Here is a 15,605-nt window from a genome sequence, read left to right as displayed (position 1 = left end):
CATGAGGGACTTTGTCAAACGCCTTCTGAAAATCCAAATACACTACATCTACCGGTTCACCTTTATCCACATGTTTATTAACCCCTTCAAAAAAATGAAGCAGATTTGTTAGGCAAGACTTCCCTTGGGTAAATCCATGTTGACTGTGTCCCATTAAATCATGTCTTTCTATATGCTCTACAATTTTGATCTTGAGAATAGTTTCCACTATTTTTCCCGGCACTGAAGTCAGGCTCACTGGTCTATAATTACCCGGATCGCCCCTGGAGCCTTTTTTAAATATTGGGGTTACATTGGCCACCCTCCAGTCTTCAGGTACAATGGATGATTTTAATGATAGGTTACAAATTTTAACTAATAGATCAGAAATTTCATTTTTTAGTTCCTTCAGAACCCTAGGATACATACCATCCGGTCCAGGTGATTTGCTACTCTTTAGTTTGCCAATCTGGCCTACTACATCTTCCAGGTTCACAGTGATTTCGTTCAGTTCGTCTGAGTCATCACCCCTGAAAACCATCTCCGGAACTGGCATCTCCCCAAAATCCTCATTAGTAAACACGGAGGCAAAGAATTCATTTAGTCTTTCTGCAATGGCCTTATCTTCCCTAAGAGCCCCTTTAACCCCTCTGTCATCTAATGGTCCAACCGACTCCCTCACAGGTTTCTTGCTTTGGATATATTTTAAAAAGTTTTTATTATGAGTTTTTGCCTCTATGGCCATTTCAAATTCTCTCTTCGCCTGTCTTATCAATGTTTTACACTTACTTTGACAATGCTTATGTTTTATCCTATTTTCTTCAGATGGATCCTTCTTCCAATTTTTGAAGGATGTTTTTTTGGCTAAAATAGCCTCTTTCACCTCACCTTTTAACCATGACGGTAATCGTTTTGCCTTCCTTCCACCTTTCTTAATGCGCGGAATACATATGGACTGCGCCTCTAGGATTCTATTTTTAAACAATGTCCAAGCCTGTTGAACACTTTTAACCTTTGCAGCTGCACCTTTCAGTTTTTTTCTAACTATTTTCCTCATTTTATCAAAGTTTCCCTTTTTAAAATTTAGTGTTAGAGCTGCAGATTTACTTATTGTCCCCCTTCCAGTTATTAGTTTAAATTTGATCATGTTATGATCACTGTTGCCAAGTGGCCCCACCACCGTTACTTCTTTCACCAAATCTTGCGTTCCACTAAGAATTAAATCTAAAATAGCTCCCTCTCTTGTAGGTTCCTGAACCAATTGCTCCATGAAGCAGTCATTTATTACATCCAGGAACTTTATGTCTCTAGCAAGTCCTGATGTTACATTTACCCAGTCAATATTGGGGTAATTGAAATCTCCCATTATTATTGCACTGCCAAATTGGTTTGCTTCCCTGATTTCTCTTAGCATTTCATCATCTGTCTGACCATTTTGTCCAGGTGGACGGTAGTATACTCCTATCACTATACTCTTACCCAAAACACATGGGATTTCTACCCATATAGATTCTACTGAGCATTTACTCTCTTGCATGATCTTTATCCTGTTGGACTCTATACCCTCCCGGACATAAAGTGCCACACCCCCACCAAGTTGATCCTCCCTATCATTGCGATATAATTTGTACCCTGATATAGCACTGTCCCATTGGTTATCCTCCTTCCACCAAGTCTCTGTGATGCCAATTATGTCAATCTCATCATTTGCTGCTAATCACTCTAACTCTCCCATCTTACTTCTTAGACTTCTGTCATTGGCATACAGACATTTCAAAGTGTGATTTTTGCTTGTTTTAACAACCTGCTTTTCAGTTGTTTGGGATAATTCGGTAATCATTAGCTTTGGTGATTTTTTACAAACAGTTAATGTTTGGCAATTTGGGGTTGGTGTCCCCATAATATACTACCATATAGAATAGAAGGGACCTCTTGCGGTCCTGCTTACTCAAATATTATTATTATCCTCCCTTTTTTCCCAAGTCTCACCCATATGAAAAGATGCAACTGGGCTGGTGGGCAGTGTTGGCCTGGGGGGGGGGGGGGGGGCCGACCCACCAGACAATCACTAGTTGTCCTTCACGCTTACCCGTTATGGTGATTATACTCACGAATGGACTCTGACTCTCCCAGGTTAAAGCACCATTAAGCTTTAACCCGTACGCCCTATGGTATCACTTCATATTTATTTCCTGCCTTATCTTCTTTCCAGCTTGTTGCAAGCTTCCAAGTTCTCTTCCCTGTTGATTGTAACTTTGACTCATTCCTACCTACTGTTTATTTTTCGTTTACTTGAATAGTTACCCCAGTTTTATTCTTGTTAATTGTAAACCGATCCGATATGGTTATTTACTATGAAGGTCGGTATATAAAACTGTTAAATAAATAAATAAATAAATAAATAAATTTAAACTGTCTCCTACAGCTCCATTGAGAGGTCTACTCTGCTGAAAGGTCAGTGCAAATGCTGGGGTCTACACCCTCCGGGGGGACCTGATTCTACCTTCTGGACTACTGCTGAGATCCACACCCTCCTGGGGGACCCGACTCCTCCTCCCAGGATACCGCTGGGGACCCGTTGGTCAAGAGGGACTGCTCCACCTCTGGATCTGCTGCTGGGCTCCTCTTGCTCCTGGGGGGACCACTTTACTTCTGGATCTGCTGCTGAGCTTTGCATCCTCCTGGGGGACCCGATTCCTCCTCCTGCACTGCTGCTGGAGGGGACTCGACTCCAACTCCTGGTCTGCTGCTGGGGTCTGCGCCCTCTTGGGGGACCTGACCCTGCTTTCCTGCTTCCTGGATTGCTGCAAGGGTCCCCTTACTTAATGGGGACTACTCCACCTCTGGATCTGTTTCTGGGGACCATGCCTTCCTGAGGGACTCAACTCTACCTCCAGGTCTACTGCTGGGGTCCACACCCTCCTAGGGGACCCAACTCTACTTCCTGGACTGCCACTGGGGTCCTCTCCCTCAAGGGGGGACCACTCTACTTCCAGATCTGCTGCCATCCTTCAGTTCTCCTCCCTTGTTAGGAAGGTTTTCCCTGGCTTGGGTTTACAGCTTCACTAGACTCATGTCTGTTTTAGCATTCAGTGAATCTGGCTCTCTGCAGTCTTGGCTTTCAGTCATTTTAACTCTGCTAAGCTCATGGCCAGTTATATGCTGTTACTCAGCCTGGATAAGTCACCTTTTCTCAGACTGGCTTTTGCTTTCTCTGTTGTGTGACCCTGTATAGGTCACCTTCTGTCAGCCAAAAGGCCAAAACCCAAGAAGGAACATGGAGAGAGACCATGTGCATTAGAGATGTGAATCGGAACCGGAATCGGTTCTGATTCCGGTTCTGATTCACATCGTGTTTTTTTATTTGTCTGGCCCGATCGGGTTTTTTTTTTTATCGGCTGCGCCCGGGCCGATAAACAAAAAACCCACCCCAACCCTTTAAAACTAATCCCTTAGCTTCCCCCACCCTCCTGACCCCCCCCCAAAAAAAAACCTTTTACAGGTACCTGGTGGTCCAGTGGGGGTCCCGGGAGCGATCTCCCGCTCTCGGGCCGTCGGCTGCCACTAATAAAAATGGCACCGATGGCCTTTGCTCTTACCATGTGACAGGGTATCTGTGCCATTGGCCGGCACCTGTCACATGGTAGGAGCACTGGATGGCCCGCGCCATTTTTAAAGATGGAGCGGACCATCGGCGCCATTTTGATTAGAGACAGCCGACGGCCCGGGAGCGGGAGATCGCTGCCGGGACCCCCACTGGACCACCAGGTACCTGTAAAAAGTTTTTTGGGGGGGGTCGGGAGGGTGGGGGAAGCTAAGGGATTAGTTTTAAAGGGTTGGGTGGGTTTAGGGGTTATTTTTGTGTGCCGTTTTTCCCGCCCTCCCCCAAAATGATAAGAGAATCCCCACGAACAATTTCGTGGGGTTTTCCTATCGTTTTCGGGGAGCCCCCGATTTCTGACGATTTTGAAAATATCGTACGATATTTTCAATCGTCAGAAGCCCAATTCACATCCCTAATGTGCATGCTTCTCCATCCTGCTTGGTCATCCCCTTGCTGATGTCAGGGAACTTCATACCCAAGTGTCCGAATACCCTTGTTAGTCAGGGTGAGAATCTTTTTGCATTCTAGGTCTGTTGTCCAGTACATTTCCCTCATAAATCCCTTTCCCAGCCATAGTTCTGTAATTTAGGAGTTTGAATCCTTTGCTTTTTAGGAATATTTCCTGCAAAATTACTAGCAGTAGTCCAGGGGGCTGTGACATGTAAATCCCCTACCTGAATCTCTGACTAATCTATTCAATGGCCATTTAAGTACCTTCACAGTAGGGGAGTCTGGAAATCTTTTCAATTTCCTGGGCTAGCAGCTCAAGTTACATAGTTGCATTGCCCTCTTTTTTTTCTCTGCTGCAGTTCACTTAAATGGTAGCATGTTCAAACCTCTGTCTCTTGTGATGGGGGGTTTCACATACCAATAAAAAGAATAATTCAAAACAATTAATGAATAGAATAACATTCAGTAATTAAAAACTCATATAAAAATCTTCCAAACATCAATAAAATATTTCAAAACAGACACATCAAATAACACCCAACAATTAAAATAAGGATTTTTAAAAATTCCCCGTTATCCATACCTTGGAACATTTGATTTCCAGATGTCCCAAAATTGTGATGGATTAGTAGGCAGAGAGTAACTAGGGTAGTTGTGCACACACACATGCTCCCTCTTATACACACATACTCTCTCTTTTACTCTCCCATACACAAGCTCTCACTTTCCCACAAACAAGCACACATGTTCTCACTCTCCTACACATAAGTTGGTATGTAATGCAGGTCCCCTTTACCTTTCAAAAGGTTTCAACATGCAAAGCTGTAGAATATAGTCTTGTTAGAAGCTATTTAACAGAGCTAGTATATTGGGAAGAGATTCAGGTGATATGGAAATTTCACCAGCTAGTTCTCATTGATAAGAGTATTGACCTCATGTAGGGATTGGAGGGAAGTTTAAAAGACATGATTGAAATCTGACATCTGGCATGGATCTTTTTATAGAGAAAAGACATATAAAACAAAAAAGGAGATACAAACTCTCAACATAAATGTTCCTGAACTGTTAAAGATAATAGACATGATCCCCCCTAGGCTTTAATTTGCAAACCATACTTACCAGAAAGTTTTAGTCCTGTTCCTATACCAGCTGCATGCAAAACTCCAGTCTAGGTATTGTACATATAATTACCCTAGTGAAGACCTCAAGATCAAGATTGCAAGGTCAGAGAGAAGATTAACCTAATCATGCACAGGTGATAATCAATCCACCCCACCCCCCCCCCCCCCGCCCCCCACAGCAAGGCAATGTCCTCCACAATGATGAAGCTTAAGCTTCAAAATGCTCCCCTTGATTGCATAAACATCGTCAGACATTTCACACTGGATATCATTGAGCCAAGCTGTGTGATGATGAGTGGGTGGAGAATTACAATTCCTAAGCCTATTTCTAATTAACTCATGTAGGTATAATGAATCTTCTTTTGACATGCCAAAATCAAGGAGCATGTACATGTGCAGCATCAATCTTAATTGCAATGCATACAAATCAATGAGCATGCATATGTCGGCCATCAATTGTAATGGCTATATGCACAAATTAACTGAAGCACACATCTCACTCATCAATCTTAATTGGCAGCGTGCACAAATCAGCCAGCGTGCTCATGTTCTGCATACATTTTAATGACTCACATTCTCTACTCCTATGTGCACAGATCGGACCCACCTGTGTGCGTTATGTATGCAGGGGGAGGGGGCGCCGCAAATTACGCTGCCTGGAAAAGTATCTATTGCCCTATTCACTGTCCTACTTGCACTGTGTCTCAGGTACGTGGAGTGAAGACTAGGAAGCTTAACTTCCTACCAGCTGAGGTGAACATGCAGGTTGAACATGTCATGTGGTACCAGAATCTGCTGAACAGTCCCCAGTCCAAGAGGGTGGGTACCTACAGGAAGAAGCGGATCTGGAAGCAGATCAGGCATGCAGTCAAGTCAGGGTCCCACCACAACCGTAGCATTGTGGAGCTGACACACAAATGGCGGGACCTGAGGAGACATGTCAAGCAGGCCAGGAGGATTGCAGAGGGACAAGGCAGCCACATCAACTTCAACCCCTCTGAGCAGCTGTATTAAACATAATGCCATAGTAAATTTGCTCATGTATGCTAAGCAAACCATTATTGGTTACATCTCTACATATCTGTATGTACACAGTATAGAGCAAAGCAGTTTGTGGCCAGCTTGTTATTCACCACACAGGACAGCTTTTTTTAAGGCTCTAAAAACATTGCAGGAATGCCTGATTTACACATTTATCTACAAAGACAGCATAGCCTTAGGTCTGCTGTGGCTTTTGATTTCACTTATGTGAAAGTGTCCAGTGGTCTTTCTGGTGTGTACGAAGATATGCTATCAGCTATAAAACAATTTTTTTTAAAATGGTAAAATAATGTACAATGTTTAATGTGTTGTTGCATAGCCTGTTTATTAAAGAGCATAAGGGATGTTCTTTGTTGGGGGCTATCTCCTCTGTCAGTTTCCCCATCAAAGTTCCCCAAGGAATCGCAAACATATGTTGTTGGGCTTGGTGGATGGGAGCTCCAGGGGGCACTCCTAAGCGCGGGACAAGATGTGTACCCCTGTGGCGAGACTAGTCCCTCTGGATAAGAGATGAGGAATCTGCAGGGCTGGAACCTCCGCCAAACCTGCACGCCCTGGAAAGGCCACCAATGCTATGGTGGTTTCTGAATGGTCCTCCGACCGTTCCCAGCCCTTTCGGACCTGCCACAGGGAGCAGCAGAGGAGGCAGGCTGGACAGAGGTCAGGAATAGCTAAAGACCTTGGAACAGATGAGAACTTGGAATGGAACGGGTCTTGGAACAGACGAGACGGGCGAGCACAGTCCCTCAGGTGCTCTACACAGCCCGAAGGCTGGTCGCAGACCATGAGGGGAGCGGGCATGCTCAGGAGGAGACACAAGAAAGGGTTGAGCAACCCCCAGGATCCTCTGAGGTTGGAACAGGAGAACTTGAGGGTCGGAGCCTCAACAATAAAAACAGGAACCTCCAGAGGCAAGGGTACTCGGAACCTGGGTCATCAGGGCTGGAACATCAGGACTGGAACATCAGGATTGGAACATCAGGACTGGAACATCAAGATACTGCAGATATCATCAGGATCAGGATACGAAGACATCAAGGCAGCCAGGCAGAAACAAGCCAGAGAAGTCCTAGGGAGGACTGATCCCTTTCCAAGGCAAAGACAGACTGAGCGAAGAGTCCTTAAGTAGGCAGAAGAAGCAACTCCCTGGGAGGAGCTTCATAAGAGCCACACCTGCGCTGGCCCTTTAAATCAGGGAAGAAGCCGTGGGCCCACCCCTAGGAGGAAAGGGGCAGGACCCTGGACAGCGGCCATTCTTGCTGCTGTGCAGAGAGGAAACAGAGCAGAGAACTGGGCCTCAGAGCAGGCCCCGACGTCGGCGGCTGCCTCAGCTGCGCAGGAGAGGTCCGAGGACAGTACAGCCGGACAGCTCCCGGCTTCAGCGGCCTCCTGGCCTCGTTGGAAAGATTTGTTTTTTGAGTTAATGTGGGGGGGGGGAGGGGCATATTTATTAAAAAAAAAAAAACCAAACCCAACAAAACCCTTCAAATTTACTTAATTAAACCCCCCCCTCCACCATCCCAATCCCCCCAAGCTCTGGTGGTCCAGCAGGGGTCCCGGGCGCGCTTCCACTCTCGAGCCGTCGGGCCTGCCAGGAATCAAAATGGCACTGGTGGCCCTTTGCTCTTACCATGTGACAGGGGCTACCGTGCCATTGATTGGCCCCTGTCACATGGTAGGAGCAATGGACGGCCAGTGCCATCTTAGAAAATGGCACTGGCTATCCCCCTAATAGCTGTTGGTACAACACTTATTTCTCACCCCCTGTTCCTGTCTCTTCCCTATGTTATACTAAAATCACCATTGCATACATGAAAATCTTTTTTCCAGGCCTTAGTCCTTTCAAACCCACATTGTAAACCTGCTAGCCATGTGCTATTAAGCTAACACTTTCCCAGTTAACACCAGTAAGTCCCAGAAACACTCCCTCCCACCTTCTGCCTTGCTCCTGCATCCAGTGACCCAGAGCAAGGAACCAAACCAAAAGAAAACACCCGAGTAAATCGGAAAGTTAGCGCTCGTCTATACATGCAGTAGCAAATATACGCACGTGAGTTTGGCTTAACGCGCCGTCTCACAATCGTGCAGCCCTTATAAAATACGTCAAATGCAGTAAGGTCTTATGTCCACCCCGACATGCCCCCAACATGCCTTTGTTTATGCGCACGAGTAGACATACGCTCACAACTACCGGCTATGTAAAATTACATGTGTGTGCGCTGGCATTACAAACGTGCGTAAGCTGGCGATATTGCGCACACAGCACTTTGAAAATTTGAGTTTTAGCCTGATACTTTTGATGCATCTCCAACTTTGCTCTCTGCTTCCATGGCAACAGTTAAGCAAAATTGGATTCAAACAGCATCCAAGGGTCCTGACTTTTATGGTCTGGGAAACTGATAACCATTGGGGTAACTTGCACAGTGCAGCAGATACTGGCATAAGCTTGCTGGGCAGACTGGGTGGATAGTTTAGTTCTTTTCTGCCATTGTTTCTATGTTTCATGGCAAATGGGGTCTAATCTTTGTTATGTGCCTTTGGGTGCAGTGATTGTGTTATGGCCGTTGGCTGCGGCGGTCCGCGACCGGGGCCGACTGTCATGGCCGCCGGATGCGGCAGTCCGCGGCCGGGACCAAGTGCTCCCCCACGGCGTCGGGTTGTCTCCGAGGCTCATGCTGGAGCAGGCAGCCTCCTTCGGCGCTCTCCTCGTGGCCATAGCCGCTGCTGAGGCTGGCCGTAGGGCCCTGCATGGCAGGGATGACTCCTCCCCCTCTGGGTTGATTTAGAGATGCGCGCAATGCTGAAGATAAGATTTAAAGGGGCCATGACAGGAAGTTGTCATGGCTCCTTCCCGGGACTCCTCCCTCGCCTCTGGTATTTAAGGCAAGGTCTGCTCCTCCAACTTTGCCTTGGTATTGCGGCATCTTGCTGGATTTTACCTGAGCTCCGTGTTCCTGGTTTTGTTCTACTCTTCGTCCTGCTTCTGTTCCTCCTCCCCGTTGGACTGATTCCTTGACTTTTGACCTTCAGACCAGCTGTTGTGATTCTCTTGGCTTGATTCTGGACTGGCTTCGGACCCTTCTCCTGGTTTGCTCTTGGACTGCCTTCGGACCACTCTCCTGACATGCTCCTGGACCGGCTTACGACCCTCCTCTTGAATTCGACCCTTAGACTGGCTCCTGACTATTCTTCGACTCCCATTCCTAGACTGGCTACGACCTGCTGGAGGCGCCAGCCATCTGGAATCCATGACCTGCAGGAGGCGCCTGCATCCAGACCTACATTCAGTCTTCAGGGAGTCTCCTAAGTCCCAGTGGATGGGTCCCTATGGGCTCCTCCTGGGGGGATCGTGAGCTTCCAGGGTGAAGTCTTCGTTCAACGTCTGCAACATCAGGCCTTGCCCTCCGATGGTAGAGACCTAAAGGGGTTGACTCCCTTTTGGGTAGCGCTGACTCTACCTCGGAACAGGGGTCCACCTTCTGATTCGTAACAGATTGAGTTTTATCCCACACAGGGGTTACAGATTCTATTTGCTTTCTTGGCCACTGCTGCACATTGAGTATAGGATTTTAACATATTGACCACAAACACAATTAAATCCTTTTCCTGGACATTGACTCCCAATGTGAAACATTGCATCGTATAGCTATAATTTGGGTTCCTCTTCCCTACATGCATCAACTTACTCTTATCCACTTTAAACAATGTCTTTCTATAAGTTCAGTAATTTTGTTCTTTAGAATAGTTTCAACCATTTTTCCCAGCACTGATGTCAGACTCACCAGTCTGAAGTTTACTGGATCACCTTAGAACCCCTTTTTAAAAACTGGCATCACATTGGCCACTCTCCAGTCTTCATGAACCGTAGCTGATTTTAATAATGGTTTACAGATTACTAACAGTAGATCCTGCAATTTCATTTTTCAGTTCTTTCAGCATTCTTGGATGTATACCATCTGGTCCAGGTGATTTTCTACTCTTTAGATTGTCAATTTGCCCTATTATATCTTCCAGGTTCACTGAGATTTGTTTCAGTTCCTTTAAATCATCACCTTTAAATATCAAATCTGGCATGGATATCTGCCTTACATCTTCCTCAGTAAAGTCTGAAACAAAGAATTCATTTAACCCTAATATTTAAAAAGAGCTTCAGGTGTGATCTGGAAAACTATGGACTGGTGAGCCTGACTTCAGTGCTGGGAAAATTCGAGGACTGTTATAAAGAATAAAATCTCACAAAACATTTAGACATCGTTTAATGGGATACAGCCTGCATGGATTTACCCAAGGGAACCCTTGCCTCACAAATCTCCTACATTTGTTTGAAAGGGAGAATAAACATGTGGATAAGGGTGAACCGGTAGATGTGGTGTGAATTTTCAGAAGGCGTTCGACAAAGTCCCTCATGAGAGGCTTCTAAGAAAACTAAAAAGTCTATGCAATGTTCTTTTGTGGATTGCAAACTGGTTAAAAGACAGGAAACAGAGTAGGATTAAATGGTCTGTGTTACAGTAGAAAAAGGTAAACAGTGGAGTGCCTCAGGGATTTGTACTTGGACCAGTGCTTTTTAATATATTTATAAATAATCTGGAAAGGTGTACACAATGAGTGTGGTGATCAAATTTACAGATGACACAAAATTATGCAGAGTAGTTAAATCCCAAGTGGACTGTGATAAATTGCAGGAGGACTTTGCGAGACTGGAAGACTGAGCTTCTAAATGGCAGATGAAATTTAATGTGGACAAGTGCAAGGTGATGCATATTGGGAAAAATAACATTGCTGTAGTTACGCAATGTTAGGTTCTATCTTAGGAGTTACCACCCAGGAAAGAAATCTAGGGGTCATAGTGGATACATTGACATCGTTGGCTCATTGCTGTGCTGTGGCGGTCAAAAAAGCAAATAGAATGTTAGGAATTATTAACATAGAAACATAGAAACATAGAAATGACGGCAGAAGAAGACCAACCGGTCCATCCAGTCTGCCCAGCAAGCTTCACACATTTGTTCTCATACTTAACTGTTTCTCTTGGCTCTTAGTAACCTTATGTTCTAATTCCCTTTTCACCCCCACCATTAATGTAGAGAGCAGTGCTGGAGCTGCTTCCAAGTGAAATATTAAGTTTGATTAGTTGGGTAAGTGGCAGCATAGCTCTCTGCCATGAAGCAGAGGGCAATGCTGGAAATGTGTGAAGTATCAGTTTTTCTTTTCCCCTGTCATTGAAGCAAGGAGTCATGCCGGACATGCACCGAAAGTGAAGAATGCCTTGAAAGTCACATTAACTATCATCAAATATTGAAAAGCCTAATAATTGGTAATACCTATAAGCCCATGAACCCATCCCTGTTTTTTTTTCTTTTTTTCTTTTCTTTTTTTAATTGGGAGATGGATGCCCTTCATCCTTCTACTCTGTGAAGGTGGACACCTACCACCGGCCACTGGCATCCCGCTCCGTTAATGCCTCTGTGGCTACTGCCGCTCCATGCAGTGTTTTACTACCTGCTCTTTATATGCGTCCTCTAGAACTGATGGATCCCATCCCTGGGTTTTTTTATTATTTATTTAATTGGGAGATGACAGCCCTCCATCCTTCCGCTCCGTGAAGGTGGACACCTACCACTGGCCACTGGCATCCCGCTCCGTGAATGCCTCTGTGGCTACTGCCGCTCTGTGCAGTATTTTACTACCTGCTCTTTATATGGACACCTACCACTGGCCACTGGCATCCCGCTCCGTGAATGCCTCTGTGGCTACTGCCGCTCCGTGCAGTATTTTACTACCTGCTCTTTATATGTGTCCTCTAGACCTGATGGATCCCATCCCTGTTTTGTTTTTTGTTTTTGTTTTTTATTTAATTGGGAGATGACAGCCCTACATCCTTCCGCTCCATGAAGGTGGACACCTACCACTGGCCACTGGCATCCCGCTCCGTGAATGCCTCTGTGGCTACTGCCGCTCCGTGCAGTATTTTACTACCTGCTCTTTATATGCGTCCTCTGGACCTGATGGATCCACAATATTTATCCCATGCCCCTTTGAAGTGCTTCACAGTTTTGGACTTCACCACTTCCTCCGGAAGGGCATTCCAGGCATCCACCACTCTCTCCGTGAAGAAATTCTTCCTGACATTGGTTCTTAGTCTTCCTCCTTGGAGCCTCAGCTCGTGACCTCTGGTTCTGCTGATTTTTTTCTGTTGGAAAAGGTTTGTCATTGTCTTTGGATCGTTAAAGTTTTTCAAGTATCTGAAAGTTTGAATCATATCACCCCTGCTCCTCCTTTCCTCCAGGGTGTACATATTTAGATTCTTCAATCTCTCCTCGTATGTCAACCGATGAAGACCCTCCACCTTCCTGGTCGCCCTTCTCTGTACCGCCTCCAACTTGTCCTTGTCTCTTTGTAGATACGGTCTCCAGAACTGAACACAGTACTCCAGGTGAGGCCTCACCAAGGACCTGTACAAGGGGATTATCACTTCCCTTTTCTTACTCGATATTCCTCTCTCTATGCATCCCAGCATTCTTCTGGCTTTTGCAATCGCCTTGTCGCATTGTTTCGCCGACTTCATATCATTAGACACTATCACCCCAAGGTCTCTCTCCTGCTCCGTGCACATCAGCCTTTCCCCCCCCCATCGAATACAGTTCATTCGGATTTCCACTCCCCAAATGCATGACTTTGCACTTCTTGGCATTGAATTTCAGCTGCCATATCTTCGACCACTCTTCCAGCTTCCTTAAATCCCGTCTCATTCTCTCCACTCCTTCCGGCGTGTCCACTCTGTTGCAGATCTTAGTGTCGTCCGCAAAAAGACAAACCTTACCTTCTATCCCGTCCGCAATGTCGCTCACAAAGATATTGAACAGGACCGGTCCCAACACCGATCCTTGCGGTACACCACTTAAAACCGCTCTCTCTTCAGAGAAAGTTCCATTTACCATCACGCATTGTCTTCTGTCCGTCAACCAGTTTGCAATCCAGGTCACCACTTCGGCACTCACTCCCAAGCTTTTTGTTTTATTCACCAGTCTCCTGTGCGGAACCGTATCAAAAGCTTTGCTGAAATCCAAGTAGATGACATCTAGCGCTCTTCCTTGATCCAATTCCTTGGTTACCCAGTCGAAAAAGTCAATCAGATTTGTCTGACAGGATCTTCCCCTGGTGAATCCATGCTGCCTCTGGTCCATCAATTCTCCGGACTGTAGATATTTCACTATTCTCTCTTTCAACAGTGACTCCATTACTTTTCCCACCACCGAAGTGAGGCTAACCGGTCTGTAGTTACCAGCCTCTTCTCTGTTCCCACTCTTGTGAAGCGGGACCACCACCGCTCTTCTCCAATCACTCGGCACCACTCCCGTTTCTAGGGATCTATTGAACAGGTCACACAGCGGACCCGCCAGCACATCTCTGAGCTCCCTCAGAATCCTTGGATGAATCCCATCAGGCCCCATGGCTTTGTCCACTTTCAGATTCTTTAGCTCTTCCCATACATTTTCTACTGTAAAATGATTTTCATCTATTCCACTACCCTCCAGCTTCTTGTGTAGAAATGGTCCTTCTCCAGGGTCTTCTTTAGTGAATACAGAGCTGAAGTATTCATTTAATATTTCTGCCATTTCTTCGTCTCTCTCCACACATTGATCATTTCCACCTTTCAATTTCACTATACCACTATGGACTTTTCTCTTTTCGCTGATGTATCTGAAAAATGTTTTGTCACCATTTTTTATCTCCTTGGCAATCCTCTCTTCCGCTTGACTTTTTGCCAACTTGATTAATTTCTTCGTCTCCCTCAGTTGAATCAAATATTCTTTTTTGTGCTCCTCCCTTTGGGATCTTTATATTTTTTGAATGCTGTTCTTTTAGCTTTAATTTTGTCAGCCACCTCGTTTGAGAACCAGATAGGTTTCATTTTCCTTTTGCTTTTCTTTACATTTCTAACATAAAGAGTAGTTGCCTTGGTGATTGCTCCTTTTAGATTGATCCACTGCTGATCCACATCTCTCTCATTCTCCCATCCATTTAGTTCTTCCTCTAGGTACTTCCCCATTTCCTCAAAGTCTGTGTTTTTGAATTGTAAAACTCGGGTCTTTGTGGTTCTTTTCCCTATTCTTTTAGTGATATTAAACCATATTGTTTGATGATCACTGGTGCTGAGGTGGGTGCCCACCTCGACATCAGAGACATTATCTGCATTAGTGAGCACTAAGTCGAGTATATTTCCTTCTCTCGTGGGTTCTAATACCATTTGTTTGAACAAAGCTACTTGCATGGCATCCACTATTGCTCTACTATTTTTAGATTCTGCAGATGGGATTTTCCAGTCTACATCTGGCATATTAAAGTCACCCACGATCACCACTTCTCCCTTCTTACCTATCTTATGGATGTCTTCAACCAGGTCTCTGTCCAGCTCTTCCTTTTGGTTCGGGGGCCTGTAAACCACTCCAATATAAATTGATGCTCCATCATCTGTTTTTAGGTCTACCCATAGTGCTTCTTCCTTGCCCCAACTTCCTTGTAGCTCAGATGCTTGGATATTGTTTCTGACATAAAGAGCCACACCTCCCCCTTTTCTATCCACTCTGTCCTTCCTTAACAAGTTATAGCCTGGTATTGCCGTATCCCAATCATGAGATTCTGTGAACCATGTCTCTGTGATAGCAACAATGTCCACTTCTGCCTCTATCATTAGGGCCTGCAGATCTGGTATTTTATTTCCCAAACTATGAGCATTTGTGGTCATAGCTTTCCAGGTACTCTCTTTAAGATTATTGCTTTTCCTGTACTCCTTATGAGACTTTAGTTGAGATTTGTTATTCACTTCACTCTTTCCTTTTGCAGTTGTGCCACTGATGCCAGAGTTATCCATCTCAATTTGCTTTTTCTTTTGGTTATGTATCTTGAAATTCTGCATGCATTGGTTTTCTCTCTTTTCTGGTAACACTTCAATGTTTTTCTCTAGGACTTCAGTTTTTAATATAGGGAAGGCTTTTTGTTCTTGTTGCATTTGATACTGTGTGTGTCTCCTAGTAACTGGTCCAATTCTACCAGAGCCCACTGTAATCCTGGTTTTTAATGATTTACTTAATGACCTGCTTGAGTGGGGGGGTATACTTGTTGGCTGCAAATCTGTCACGAATGGGTGACTATGGGACACATGTGTAATCCTACCTGAGCCTACTGTATTTCTTTTTCTTGACTCCTGGTTATTCTTTGGTATTGGGGAATTATTTTCTGAGTAATGCAATGTGGGTGTATTAGGTAGGGAATGACAAATAAAACATAATGCCTCTGTATCGATCCATGGTGAGACCACACCTTGAATACTGTATGCAATTCTGGTCACCACATCTCAAAAAAGATATACTTGCACTGGAGAAAGTGCAGAGAAGGGCGACCAAAAT

Source organism: Rhinatrema bivittatum, chromosome 1 (genome assembly GCF_901001135.1).
Source record: "Rhinatrema bivittatum chromosome 1, aRhiBiv1.1, whole genome shotgun sequence".
NCBI classification, from domain to species: domain Eukaryota; kingdom Metazoa; phylum Chordata; class Amphibia; order Gymnophiona; family Rhinatrematidae; genus Rhinatrema; species Rhinatrema bivittatum.
The sequence above is the reverse complement of the archived record's forward strand: the minus strand, read 5'-3'. Positions refer to the sequence as shown.